The sequence below is a fragment of the Dipodomys merriami genome, unplaced genomic scaffold (assembly GCF_024711535.1).
Source record: "Dipodomys merriami isolate MVZ:Mamm:240054 unplaced genomic scaffold, mDipMer1.0.p SCAF_3, whole genome shotgun sequence".
In the NCBI taxonomy this organism is placed as follows: domain Eukaryota; kingdom Metazoa; phylum Chordata; class Mammalia; order Rodentia; family Heteromyidae; genus Dipodomys; species Dipodomys merriami.
Window position 1 is genome coordinate 38,098,542 of NW_027204492.1, and position 13,423 is coordinate 38,111,964.

At 44.2% G+C, this 13,423-nt stretch overlaps 1 protein-coding gene across 1 annotated transcript in view; it reads right to left on the reverse strand.

Annotated features, from left to right (window-relative positions):
* Positions 1-7,098, reverse strand: part of LOC138840137 (NACHT, LRR and PYD domains-containing protein 12-like) — a 55,081-nt gene extending 47,983 nt beyond the window's left edge. Inside the window, exon 1 of the mRNA XM_070039944.1 lies at positions 7,026-7,098. The gene's annotated coding sequence lies outside the window, so the exon portion shown is untranslated. The remainder of the gene's footprint in view (positions 1-7,025) is intronic.
* Positions 7,099-13,423: the final 6,325 nt, after the last annotated feature.

Below are 13,423 nucleotides of genomic sequence, written 5' to 3' on the forward strand. Positions count from 1 at the left end.
AATGGGGCTGGGAAGGTGGGTTAGTGTTAGAGTGTTTGCCTTGCATGCATGAGGCACTAGGTTCAATTCCTCAGCACCACATAAGCAGAAAAAGCTGGAAGTGGCACTGTGGCTCAAGTGGTAGAGTGCTAGCCTTGAGCTGAAGAGTTGAGCTTCCAGGCTCAGAGTTCAAGTTCCATGACTGACCCCAAAAAATAGCTAAGAATAGTTCTGAAGGATTGGCATTCAAAGCCAGGCCAGGCACTCCATCTTCAAATAACCAGTAGAATGTAAGAAGACATAACTTAAAGGGGTAAAGCACCAGCCATGAGTTCAAGCCCCAGTAGTAACACAAAAAAGTCACAAATAAATAGGCACTAAAGAAAATTCACTTAATAAAAATTCCCCATGTACCAGAAACCCACAGTAAACATAATATATAATTATAACATCTCAGAAGCATTCCCACTAAAGGGAGGTAATAAGTATTCTAACATCATTGCTACTATTCAAATTTACACTCCAAGTTCTAGCCAAATTATTACGACAAGAAAGACACATGTAGTATACAAGCTAAAAACAAAGAGACAAAATAGTCAATTAGAATCCCACAATCTATTTTTCAACCTAGAAAATTCAATAGAATCAATGATCAAACTACTAAAAAAGAAAATATAGTAAAAGTTTTATACAAATTTTCATACAAAAAACAAGTTTTTTTGTGTGTGATGGTCCTGGAATGGCCTGGGTGTTATTCCTTGGCTTTTTCTGCTCAAGGATAGCTCTCTACCAACTAAGCCACAGCTTTATTTCTAGTTTTTTTGGCTGCTTAATTGGTGGTAAGTCTCATGGACTTTTCTGCCTAGGCTGCCTTCAAAGCATGATCCTCAGATTTCAGCCTCCTGAGTAGCTAGATTGTAAGTGTGAGCCACCAATGCTCAGCTCTAACAGCTTTTTCTAAATCTTTAACAATTATAAATTTTTTAAAATCATAACAGTAATAAAAAGTATAAATATACACACAAAACTATCTAGAAGCCAGGCACCAGTGGCTCACACCTGTAATCCTAGCTACTCAAGAGGCTGAGATCTGAAGCTCATGTTTTGAAGCCAGCCTCGGTAGGAAAGTCTATCACCAATTAACCACCAAAAAGACAAAAATGGAGCTATGGCTCAAGCGGCAGAGTGCTAGCCTTGACCAAAAAAAGCTCAGGGACAATACAGAGGCCCTGAGTTAAAGCCCTAGGACTAGCACACACACGTGTGCATGCATACATACAAGTTAGAAATAAAACAAATAATACATGTTCAAGACAATTATAAAAAAAGTATGGATTATTACTGAAAACCTTAATATTTTACCTAAATAGATCCACACCGGTAATTCATGAAGACTCATCAATATAAAGATGCCCAATTAAACTTGTAAGTGCAAATCAATGTCAACAAACTGTCAGTAAGATTCCACAAGGAGCATGCTAATCTTATTTATAAGTTCTCTATAAAATAATAAACATGCAAGAGTAACAAATAATTGGAATACAACAGTCTTATAATGCTAATTATCAAACATTTGACACAATTAAAACTGTGTAGACAGGCACTGGTGACTCACACCTGTAATCCTAGCTAGTATTCAGAAGGCTGAGACCTGGGGATGGCAGATTGAAGCCAGCCCAGGCAGGAAAGTCAGTGAGACTCTTATCTCCAATTACGCATCAAAAAGCACCAAAAAAGCCAGAAGTGGAACTGTGGATCAAGTGGTAGAGTACCAGCCTAAAGCAAAAATGGTAAGAGACAGCACCCAGGCCTTGAGTTCAAGCCCCAGGTCTGGCACTTCCTAAATAAGTGTATTTTTTATTACAATGCTTTTATCACTCTTGTGATCCTGTTTCCCATTCTCCAGTTTATTACCAATGATCTACTAGACTCCATCTCCTAAAGGCTCCACTACCCAAAAACCTGCCACACAGTGTAGCAAGCAGGTGAATCACTAGCAAGGTGAATCACTTAAAACTCTCTTTAGTTAGTATAATCACTGGACTGTCATTTCTTTTGTTTATTTTGACAAAGCCTCTTGTTGTATAGTCTTAGCTCAATCCTCTTGCCTCCACCTCATAATTGCTGGGATTTCAGGCATGTGACGCTACATTCAGGTAGAAAAAGAATTCTTAAGGAAGGAAAGTAAGTTGTTCAAGGTCACATACAAACAGCAGTGGAGAAAGGTGCCACTGGGTAGTGAAGGAGAGGAAGGTAGGCAATTGTGAAGGCTGAAAGATCAAAGCAGCAATCTAGGGGAGATCTTAACATGGCAAATAATTCAAAAGAAAGCCATACTTCAGGTATGACTTTTTAGGACCAACTCTGTGGACTCTAGCTAAGGATAAATAAGTGTGCCTAGAAAATAAAAAAAGAAATCAGCTTAGTGTTTTCTGCTAGATGAAAATTTTTACTTTAACTTCTTTAGAAGTAAACACATATACATCTTTTATATGTGTGCATGCAGATTTTCACAGCCCATACTTTTTATCAACTAATCAAGGATGAAAAGTAGTCTTAAAATGGGTGTCAGTGGCTCACACCTGTAATTCTGTCTATGGTTCAAAGCTACACCCCATCCCAGGCAGAAAAGTCCAGTTAACCTCAAGCTGTGGTTCAAGTGGTAGAATGCTAGCTAGCCTTGTTCACAAAAGGTCAGGGACAGTGCCCAGGCCCTGAGTACAAACTCAGGACTGGAACACGTGAACATGTGCAAGTGCACATGCACAGACACACAAATTAAAAAAAAAAACTTTTTACTGGCTGGGAATGTAGCTCAGTGGTGGAGTGCTCACCTCAAATGCTTCTGAAGCCGAGTACTACATAAACAGAAAAAGTTGGAAGTGGCACTGTGGCTCAGTGGTAGAGTCCTTGCCTTGCATGCATGAGGCCCTGGGTTCGATTCCTCAGCACCACATAAGCAGAAAAGGCCTAAGTGGTGCTGTGGCTCAAACACTAGAGCAATAGCCCTGAGCTGAAGAGCTGAGGGACAGTGCCCAGGCCCAGAGTTCAGGCCCCAAGACTGGAATAAAAACAAAACTGTTCTATATCAAACAGGTCTTTTCCTGGCTATTATTTCCTAAACAACACAGGATAACAACTATTTGCATAGCATTTACCTTGTCTCAGGTATAATAACACAGAATGATGTACATAGGTTATATTTAGGGTATATTCTATTATAGACAGAGCTGATCGGGAGAGAAAATCAGGAGTAACACTGATTAAGATGCATTGCATAGGCCAGGCACCGGTGGCTCAAGCACGTAATCCTAACCATTCAGGAAGCTGAGATATGAGAAGTGCGCTTCAATGCTAGCCCAGGCAGAAGTCATTGAGACTCTTCTGCAATTAACCAACAAAAAGCCAGAAGTGGAGCTGTAGCTGAAGCGGTATAGTGCCAATCTTGAGAAAAAGCTGAAGAACTCAGGGCCAAGTCCCTGAGTTCAAGTCCCAGTACCAGCACCAGAGAAAAAAAAGATGAGCTGGGCAACTGTGGCTCACGCCTGTAATCCTAGCTACTCAGGAGGCTGAGATCTGAGGATCTCGGTTCAAAGCCAGCCCAGGCAGGAAAGTCCGTGAAACTCTTATCTCCAATAAACCACTAGAAAACCGGAAGTGGTGCTGTAGCTCAAGGGGTAGAGCAATCATCATTCATAAGCTGAAGTGTGCAAGGACAACGCCCAGGCCCAGAGTTCAAGCCCCATGACCGATAAAAAAAAGAAAGAAAGAAAAAGAAAAAAAAAAGATGCATTGCATACATAAATTGGCATGTTGAAACCCCTCCTTTTTAGCCAGGTACCAGTGGCTCACATCTTTAATTCTGGCTACTCAGGAAGCTGAGATCTGAGGATTTCTGTTCAAAGCCAGCCTGGACAGGAAAAGCAGCAAGACTCTCATCAATATCAGGAACAACGCGCGCGCACACACACACATACAAAACTCCTCTGACCAACTAAAGACAAATTTTTTAGAGACTTGGACGTCCAAGGATTTTTTATGCCCTCTAAGGCATTTTGTATGTACAGTAAGGTTGGACCAATTCTCTTAAGAAACTAAGAACCCACTGTACACATATTTTTTTTCTTTTTCTTTTTGGTCATGGGGCTTGAACTCTAGGCCTGGGCACTGTCCCTCAGCCCTTCAGCTCAAGGCTAGTGCCCTACCACTTGAGCCACAGCCCCATTTCCAGCTTTTTTCTGCTTATGTGGTGCTGAGGAATCAAACCCAGGACCTCATGCATGCGAGGCAAGCGCTCTACCATTGAGCCACCTTCCCAGCCCCCACATATATTTCTATGTAAGATGCAGCTCATTGGGGCTGGGAAGGTGGCTCAGTGGTAGAGTGCTTGCCTCACATGCATGAGGCCCTGAGTTCGATTCCCCAGCACCACATAAGCAAAAAGAAAAGAGCTGGAAGTGGTGCTGTGGCTCAAGTGGTAGAGCACTAGCCTTGAGCTGAAGAGCTAAGGGACAGCGCCCAGGCCCAGAGTTCAGGTCCCACGACCAGACCCAAAAAAAAAAAGATGCAGTTCATTAAAGGCTTTCCATTTTCTAGGAATTTTAGTCTTACTTGCACTTCCAAAAATCCTATAAGTGGTTATTATTTATTTCATTATTTGGTATTTGTACTGGGGCTTGAATTCAGGGCTTCACACTCTTGCTTTTCTGCTCAAGGCTGCTACTCTACCACCAGATCTATGCCCCCAATTCCAGCTTTTTTTCTGATTAACTAGAGTTAAGGGTATCTTGAATTTCTGTCCAAGCTGGCTTTCAATCATGATCCTTAGGTCTCAGCTGCCAGAGTAAGAGTATAGGTGCCTAGTTGTTATCCTATTTGTTTGTGCCAATCCTGGTACTTGAGCTCAGGGCCTTGGCACTGTCTCTGAGCTTCTTTTGCTTAAGGGCAGTACTCTATCACTTTTGCCATAGATTTACTTCTGGTGTTTTTGGTGCTTAGTTGGAGATAAGGGTCTCACAGACCTTTTTCTGTCTGGACTGGCTTTGAAGAGTAGTCCTCAGATCTCAGCATCTTAAGTAGCTAGGATTACAGGTATGAGTCACCAGGGCGCTGTGCTCTGACATCCTATTTTTATAAATAAGCAAAGTTAGGCACACGAAGATTAAGACAGCTGCTTAAGTTTATATAGTTACTCAATAAAAAAATGGACTAAAACTGAGACTTACTGGTCTTAGCTCCAACTTTACATTCATTAACCCCAAATCCTTGCTACCCATGGAGAAAATGGAGGGTATAACAAAAGGGAACACTCTAAATATGTGGTCCGACCTTACTTCGCAAGCAGCTGACAAGTGAGGCTTGAAGCTAGTGATATCCCAGGGCCAGCTCAAGAAGAGTAGTACATAACTTGTAATCCGGTGAAATCCTGAAAGCCTCGGGCATCCTTCTGCAATCTTATCTCGGGGGTAATTTTGTGTCTAATTCCTCTCTCGGAACACACCACTTCCCACCAGAGCAGAACACCAGAACAGGAAGCCATACAAGATCCAAGATAGGAACACAAAGATTAGAGAGCCAACTGCCTGTAATTGTAGCTACTTGGGAGGCTGAGAACAGGCGGATCTAGGCGCTGGGTTGGCCTGGGTAGAAAAGTTCTCGGGATTGTTTCTCAAGCTGTGGCTAGGCACAGTAGGATGTGCCTGTCAGTCTACACAAACAAGAGAGGCTGCAGTTAGCAGATCGTAGTTCCAAATCAACGTAGGCAGAAGAGTCTAAGAGACGCTGGATATCGTGGCGCACACACCTTGTGATGGAAGCAATGATTGGAAACCAACATTAGGCAGAACACAGCTGAGGCATGCACCAGTGTGAATAGTGAAAATAAATAGAAAAAGTGTCCGCGATATTGCTGGTGGTATGGTGCCAGCTTAACCTCAGACCCTGAGTTCAAACTCAGTATCCCCGAAATGAATAAAAAGAAACACTTAAACGTTTCCATTTCCTTTTCATTTCTAAGTCACATTAACAGAACAGTAAAGAAAGTAAACTATTTGGGTTTGCTCCCCCGCTTTAAAATCATAATTTGGGGTCCACAAGTGGCCATCCGCATGCCCACGAATTGTATATCTCCATGTAAAAAAAGGAGTGGCTTTTGGGTGGAAGAAAGTCTATAGTTCTCCTCAGATTTACAAGGGCTCCATGTGCACACTCTTGCCCACCTGAAAGAAAACGAGGTGAAAATTGTTAACTTTGAGCTCGATCAGCAAGCAAGAGCTGCTTGACTACTTTACCTAGGCTGCGCGCGCATGCAGTCTGTGTCACCTCCCCTGGCAGGTCAGCCTTCCCAGCCGTTCTCCCCTCCCCCCCTCACGCACGCAGCACCCCACACGTACTGACCCCCCGCGGCGCACGTAACGCACGCACCCCACGCACACGCAATTTAATTCCCTCACGCAGTTCCATGTGGAAACACGGCCACACCTTCGCGATCGTGTCCGCCCCGGCCACCACGTGCACGCCCCCCATACTGAGGCACCTGCGGAAAAAGTCCCCGAACCTGCCACTCTCCCTTCCCCCACACTCGTGCCTCCTCGCTACACCGGTCCACACACATTCACTCCCTCACTGTACGAATCAGCGAGCTTGCACACGACGTTCTGCAGGCATCCTCAGAACCCAATACTGCCTCCCCCCACCGTCCCCCCTTGCAATGGCTGGCTTTGGCGCCGGCCCGCCCCGCCCTCCAGTTCCAAGGGCAGCGACGTCCCTCCTCGTGACGCCGAGCCTCCCCCCCTCCTTCCCCACTCGCTTCGCGAACTCACGGCAGCTCCGGAAGCTGAGTACACGCTGCCCCGGCCGCCAGTATGATCGCGTCCGAGAAAAATAAATAAATGCATAAATGAATAAATACATAAAGCAAGCGGGTGAGAGCACGACACCTCCCTCACTTGGCTATTATAGCCAACAGCTGGCAAGGACTCTTGCAGCTTGACCCCGGGGAACTTCCTCTCTTTACGGTTCCTCCGAATCCGGGAGGCATTTCTCACCTGATTCCCAAAGCCAGAACGCTCTTCACTCGTTGCCGGCAGGAAAGAGATTCCACGAGAGAGCAAAGGTCTATGGGGCGGGGAAGGGGAAATGACTTAGAAAGGAGGCGGCCCAGAGGGAGGGACCGGGAAGAAAAGGGGGGGTCACTGTGGAGTGGGAGGAGAAAAGGGATGTAAGCTACCCGCGCCCGCCAAAATTTTCATAAAATGTTGCTAATGTAGCTTTTTAAAAAAAATCTCGCCCACTCTACTGCAGCAGCATCAAGCTTTCCTAAGCTAGACCCTATGGGAGGGGCAACTATGATTAAGACCCTTCCGTGCTAAGCTGACTTAATAGGAATCTGCTGGTCTGAGCAGAGGACTCAAGAATTACTGGTGTGCTATGGAAACAGTAAAATTCTTTAATACATTTACTGAACACATTACATGAATCACCCCAACTCGAGTGCTTAGTCTGGTGTTAGGCATACCTTCAACCACGTAATCCATCTATGACAGCCCTTCTGATTAGAAAGCACCAGATGGTTGATGGTCTGCTGGCTCCACATTGATGTGTGCGTGTGTGTGCGTGCGCGTGTGCGTGCATTTGTGTGTACATCTCCCTGAGGCTTGAACACAAGCACTGGGGCGCTATACCTGAGCTTTATTGCCCAAGGCTGGTGCTCTACCACTTAAGCCATAGTGCCGCTTGTGGGCTTTTTAGTACTTAATTACAGATCACACACTTAAGGACTTTTCTGTCCAGGCAGGCTTCGAACTTGCAGCCTCAGATCTCAGGCTCCTGAGAATCTATGGTTACAGGCATGAGACACAGGCACCTGGGGCAGAAAATAATGTGTCTTAATCACAACTAAACGCTACCACCTGAAACAAAAGGTCTATCAATCTTTTGAATTAATCAACAAATAAATGAATATTTGATCATGTGGACTACTGGATAGACCAAGACCCCCTCTGTGGTATAAGGATTATATTTTGAAGCGTTTGAGAGGTAAAGATTGTCATTGGGAAGGTAGAAGCGACAGGACCCCTTTAGTGGCCGTATTAAGTAATGTGATTGGAAAATGGAATGTCTTTGCCAATTCCCTACACAGACAAGGAAACACTATCTGAAATTTGAAACTGAAACATGTATAACTAGAGAACTCTTTTTTCCAGCTGTGCTGACATTTGAACTTAAGACCTTGTACTTGCTGGTCTGCACACCGCTGGCCTTTTTATAATTGAGATAAAAGTCTCACTCTTGCAATCACTGGTGAGTGGTCACAGAGGTGAACCCTCCAGGTTCTTAGCATCTCCAACAAAGAACAGAATGAAAACTCAAGCAAAAAGTGTAAACTGACAAAATAAGGAATTTATTTTTTGGTCTGTCGTGGGACTGGGCTCTGTCGTGGCACTCTACCACTTGAGCCACAGAACCACTTCCAATCTTCTGATGGTTTACTGGAGATAACAGTCTCACGGACTTTCCTGGCCAGGCTGGTATTAAACCGCAATCCTCAGATCTGAGAAGCTAGAATTATAGGCATGAGCCACCAACGCCCAGCCAAAACAAGAAATTTAAGGACTGGGAATGTGCCTTAGTGGTAGAGTGCTTGCCTAGCATGCATGAAGCCCTGGGTTCAATTCCTCAGTACCTCAGAAAAAGCCATAAGTGGCGCTGTAGCTCAAGTGGTAGAATGCTAGCCTTGAGCACAGAGAAGCCAAAGGACAGTGCCCAGGCCCTGAGTTCAAGCCCCAGGGACCAGCCAAAAAAAAAAAAAAAAAAAAAGAACAACAAGGAATTTAATAGAAAAAAAAAGTATCCCATGAAAGGAAACGGGAGGCTCTAGCTAGACAGCTTAAGTGCCAGTTTAAAGGAGAGAGAGAAACATTTCCTGCTCCCTGTACAGAAAATGGGACTTAAGGACTCAAAATGGCAGTTGTTGTCAGGCATCTGTGGCTTACACCTACAACCCTAGCTACCCAGGCTGAGATCTGAGGATCAAGACTTGAATACAGCCCAGGCAACAAAGTCTCTAAGACACTTATCTCCAATTAACTGCCAAAACCTGGAAGTAAATCCTCGGCTCAAGTGGTAGATCACTAGCCTTGAGCAAACTATTTCAGAGACAATTCCCAGGCCCTGAATACCAGTCCCAAAACCAGGACATGCATGCACATACATGCGCATGCATGCACACAAATGACAGCTGGCAGGGCATCTGTGGCTCACCCTTCTAATCTTAATTACTCCAAGGAGGCTGAGTTTTAAGGATCTCAGTTCAATGTCAACTACCTAAGGAAAATCCTTGAGATTCTTATCTCCAATTAAGCATCAAAAAGTCAGAGGTTGAACTGTGACTCAATCAGTAGAGTGCAGCTTTGAGCTAAAAAGCTCAAGGCCTTGGCTCAGACCTTAAATTCAAGCCCCAGGGTAGCACCAAAACAAAGAAAGCAGTTAACCTGCTACCTTTATTTCTTCAAAACTGTGAGAATATGCTAGCAGCTCCCAACCCTAAGGCAATATTTTTTAGCCTAGGTGGGTATTATTTGCTGTTCTAACATAAAGAGGTATTTCTAGGCCTACCTAAAACAAAGGAACAAAAGGTGAGCTTTTACCGCTGCTTTTTTCAGATAAAGCTTTTCCTCTTTAGCATCTACAGCTTCACAGAAAGTTGCCAGGTTTTTACAATTTCAAGAGAAAGCAGTCACAGGCCTTTTAATTTAGCATGTAAAGAGATTGAAGCTTTTTAGTTGCTTCCTGGTTTCAACTTTTTTTTTTTTTGATCCTGTTGTGGGGCCTGAACTCTGAGCCTGGGCCCTGTCCCTCAGCTCTTCAGCTCAAGGCTAGCACTCTACCACTGGAGCCACAGCACGACTTCCGGTTTTTTCCTTTTGCTTATGTGGTGCTGAGGAATCGAACCCAGGGCCTCTTGCATGCAAGGCAAGCGCTCTACCACTGAGCCACCTTCCCAGCCCCTGGTTTCAACTTTTTGAGTCTGGCCCTTGGTATATTTATTTACAAGAATATAAAGCCCAGTGCCAGTGGCTCACACCTGTAATCCTAGCTACTCAGGAGGCTGAGATCTGAGGATCACAGTTCAAAGCCAGCCTGGGCAGGAAAGCCCATGAGACTCCCAACTCCAGTTAACCACCAGAAAACCGGAAGTGGTGCTGTGGCTCAAGTGGTAGAGCAATCGCCTTAAACTGAAGAGCTCAAGGATAGTGCCCAGACCCAGAGTTCAAGCACCACGACCCCCCCCCCTCCAAAAAAAGGAAAAAATAAAAAACAATATGGCCAAGCAAAGGTGACTCTTGCTTATAATCCTAGTGTTAGAAGTGGCTTGGGATGTTGGGGTGTTGTATAGAAATAAGGATACCAATTTGAAAGGATGCAAAGCAAAGTTTACTTCTGCAAAACGGTAGGCCATCCGGCAAAAAGCTGGCAAACAAGCTCCCTTCTTACCCATAACCAGCAGGCCCTACCCCTCTGCTCACATTGGCTGAGCCAGGCTCACAATCTGCAAAAGGATGTGTTTTAATTAACCGGATGCAACTAAAATTTAAGGAGCTTCTAACAGGATATTTTAATTGAAGTGTAGCAGGAAAAGGATGTAATTAAAATATAATTAACAAAGGCCAATCAATATTAGATTATTTGGACTTTGCCAGAAAACCAAGCAGACATCCAGGTACAGAGAACAAAGAAAGGTTTATTGTCAGGAAAGGGGCTGGCAAGACCCCTTCTCACAAAGGGGAAGTGAGAAGAAGCACTGGCTATTGTCTGAGGAGACCTATATAACCTAGAAGGTTTAGAAGGGGCTAGCAGGTGGAGATTCTGGTGTGGACATGAGGGCCAGGGGCTTCATCAAGGTGGACTAGGATTTATGGCTGCTGTCCAAATAGTAGATAAGGGGCCCTGCAGCAGCCCAGACCTAAAGGGCTCTAAGGGGCTCTCGTTGCCTTATGTGGTGGTCGTAAGCATTATACCCACCTTTGGTCCTCAGCTCCACCCAAAAACCTGAGCCCCTCCCATTCCTGGAGTTCCCTCCATACAGTTGTCCCCTCCTTTCCGCCCAGACCCACTTGAACTCCCATCTACCTTGCTTCCCCAGACCTTCCTGCTACCTGGATGGTGACGGAGGCTACTTGCTCCCTCTTGGCTCCTCGAATAAACCTTATAATAATCTTTCTCCTGTGCCTGCCTGCCTCTGCTTAGTCCCCTGGGATGGATGTGTAGGATCCTTCATTGCATCCTTCAGTGGTAGCTGCCCCAGAGAAGTGGAATTATTTACTGCCTTTGCTAAATGGGCCTAGTGTTGCCTAGGAAGGGAGCATGCTAAGCTGTGGAGAGGGGAAGGAGCATGCTAAGCTATGGGAAGGGAGCTCATTTCGCTAACAGCCAAGCCACCTTGCCAAAGTAGGAACTTCAGAAAAACAATGCTCATAATAAAGAAAGCAAATTACTTTGATAGAAAAAAAAAAAAAACACTTTTCTTCCACTTAGGCTGAGATCTGAGAATGGTAGTTAGTAGCTATTAGTTCTGCCAGGAAAGCCCATGAAACTTTTTTCTTCATCTTTGTAATGTTAATATTTTCAGTCCTGGGACTTGAACTGAGAGTCTGGGTGCTGTTCCTGAGCTCTTTTGCTCAAGGCTAGCACTCTTATCACTTTGAATCACAGCTCCACTTCCAGTTTCCGGGTGGTTAACTAGAGTTAAGAGCTTCAGGGAATTTCCTGCCCGGTCTGGCTTTGAACTGGCTTTGAACTTAGATCTCAGCCTCTGGAGTAGCTAAGATTACTGGCATCAGCCACCAGCACCCAGGCCAAATTTTTCAGTCAAAAAGTGATGCATCCTCTTTTTACCTTGTCAATCAGACAGACCTTGGATTTGGCTTTGCCTTGTGTGTTTGACAACCACTTGCTTGAATTTTACATTTCTAGTCTGCTCAGCACCCTTCCTTATGATGGGACAAATAGATGCCCTGAGTAACTATACATCAAAGGGAAAAATCAGTCGAAGTTGCATTTTCTGGGACTTTTAGCTAGCTGAAGAAGTAGCAGAATTTTTGTCTATTGAAGTCCAACCCCACATAGAGTTTGCATTTATATTCCATTATTACTTTGTATGTGCTGGTACTGGAACTTGAACTCAGAGCCTAGCATTCTAACTTGCTTTTTTCCATCGAAGCTACACCTTTACTTCTAGCTCTTTGGTGGTTAGAGATAAACATCTCACACATTTTTCTGCCTGGGCTTAGCTTCAAACCGGGATTCTCAAATCTCAACCTCCTGAGTAGGTAGGATTACAGGTGTGAGCCACCACATATTCCTTTATTTGAAACATTCTTCTTGGTTTTAAAAAAGTTTTCAATAAACATTTCAGCATATTGCCCGATCCTTCTAAACCTGAAAATACAAAGGTCACCATTCCCCACACCCACACACTTAGTCATCCTTAGGTTAGATATTGTTTGTAGATGGTCTTTTTTATTTTCAGAGGACAAGGCTGAGGAAGTAGTTGGTAGGGATGTGTATCTTGCTCAGACTGTGCATTAGTATGTACTAATGACTAATTAATTGTCTTCTAATTGTTCTCTGTGGAAGACTCTGGTCTTAAATAACAAGTGGCTAGTGGAATTTTGGGAATGCTAGACCTGAGGGACACCATTTCCTAACAATGTACTAGGATCAAGAATCCATACTAGGTCCTGGTAAGAGTTTCCACTGTCCTATGTCTTTGGTAAGTGCTCCTTTACTCAGTTACAAATAACTCATTAAGTTCAGCGACCTAAAAGTATGTGGGTAGTGTGTGTTTGTGTGTGTGAGAGAGAGAGAGAGGGAGAGAGAGAGAGAGAGAGAGAGAGAGAGACAGAGAGAGAGAGAGAGACAGAGAGAGAGACAGAGAGACAGAGAGACAGAGAGACAGAGAGAGAGAGTGCGACTGGCACAAGTGCTGGGGCTCTTTCTTAGATGACCAAGACTAACTAGTCACAACTACAATTTGCAAATTGTGCCTAATAGAGGAAGATTACTTTGATCCTTCAGTTCTGGAAATTCACAGTGAGATGTCAATTCTCTTAGCTGTCACACAAAGCAAGCTCCTAATATGCATGTTAAGAAATCTTCTTAGTCTCTGTTACTCCTCACATTTGTGCCTGAGACCCACCTCCCCTCTATCTATAGGCTCAGCTTCACTGGGACTCCAAGGTCAATACTATTCCTAGGTGGGGGAGTGTGAATACTGTTTTCTGTGCTCTGGCACCTTGCCTGGAGCTTTCCAAATATCACACTACACACTCAAAAACATATTGAAACCTTAGCTGCAAACAATAGCCTCATTTTGACATTTGTCCACGTTACCAATAGTACCACCAAATTTCTCATAGGCCAAATTCTTTTTCCTTTTTATTTT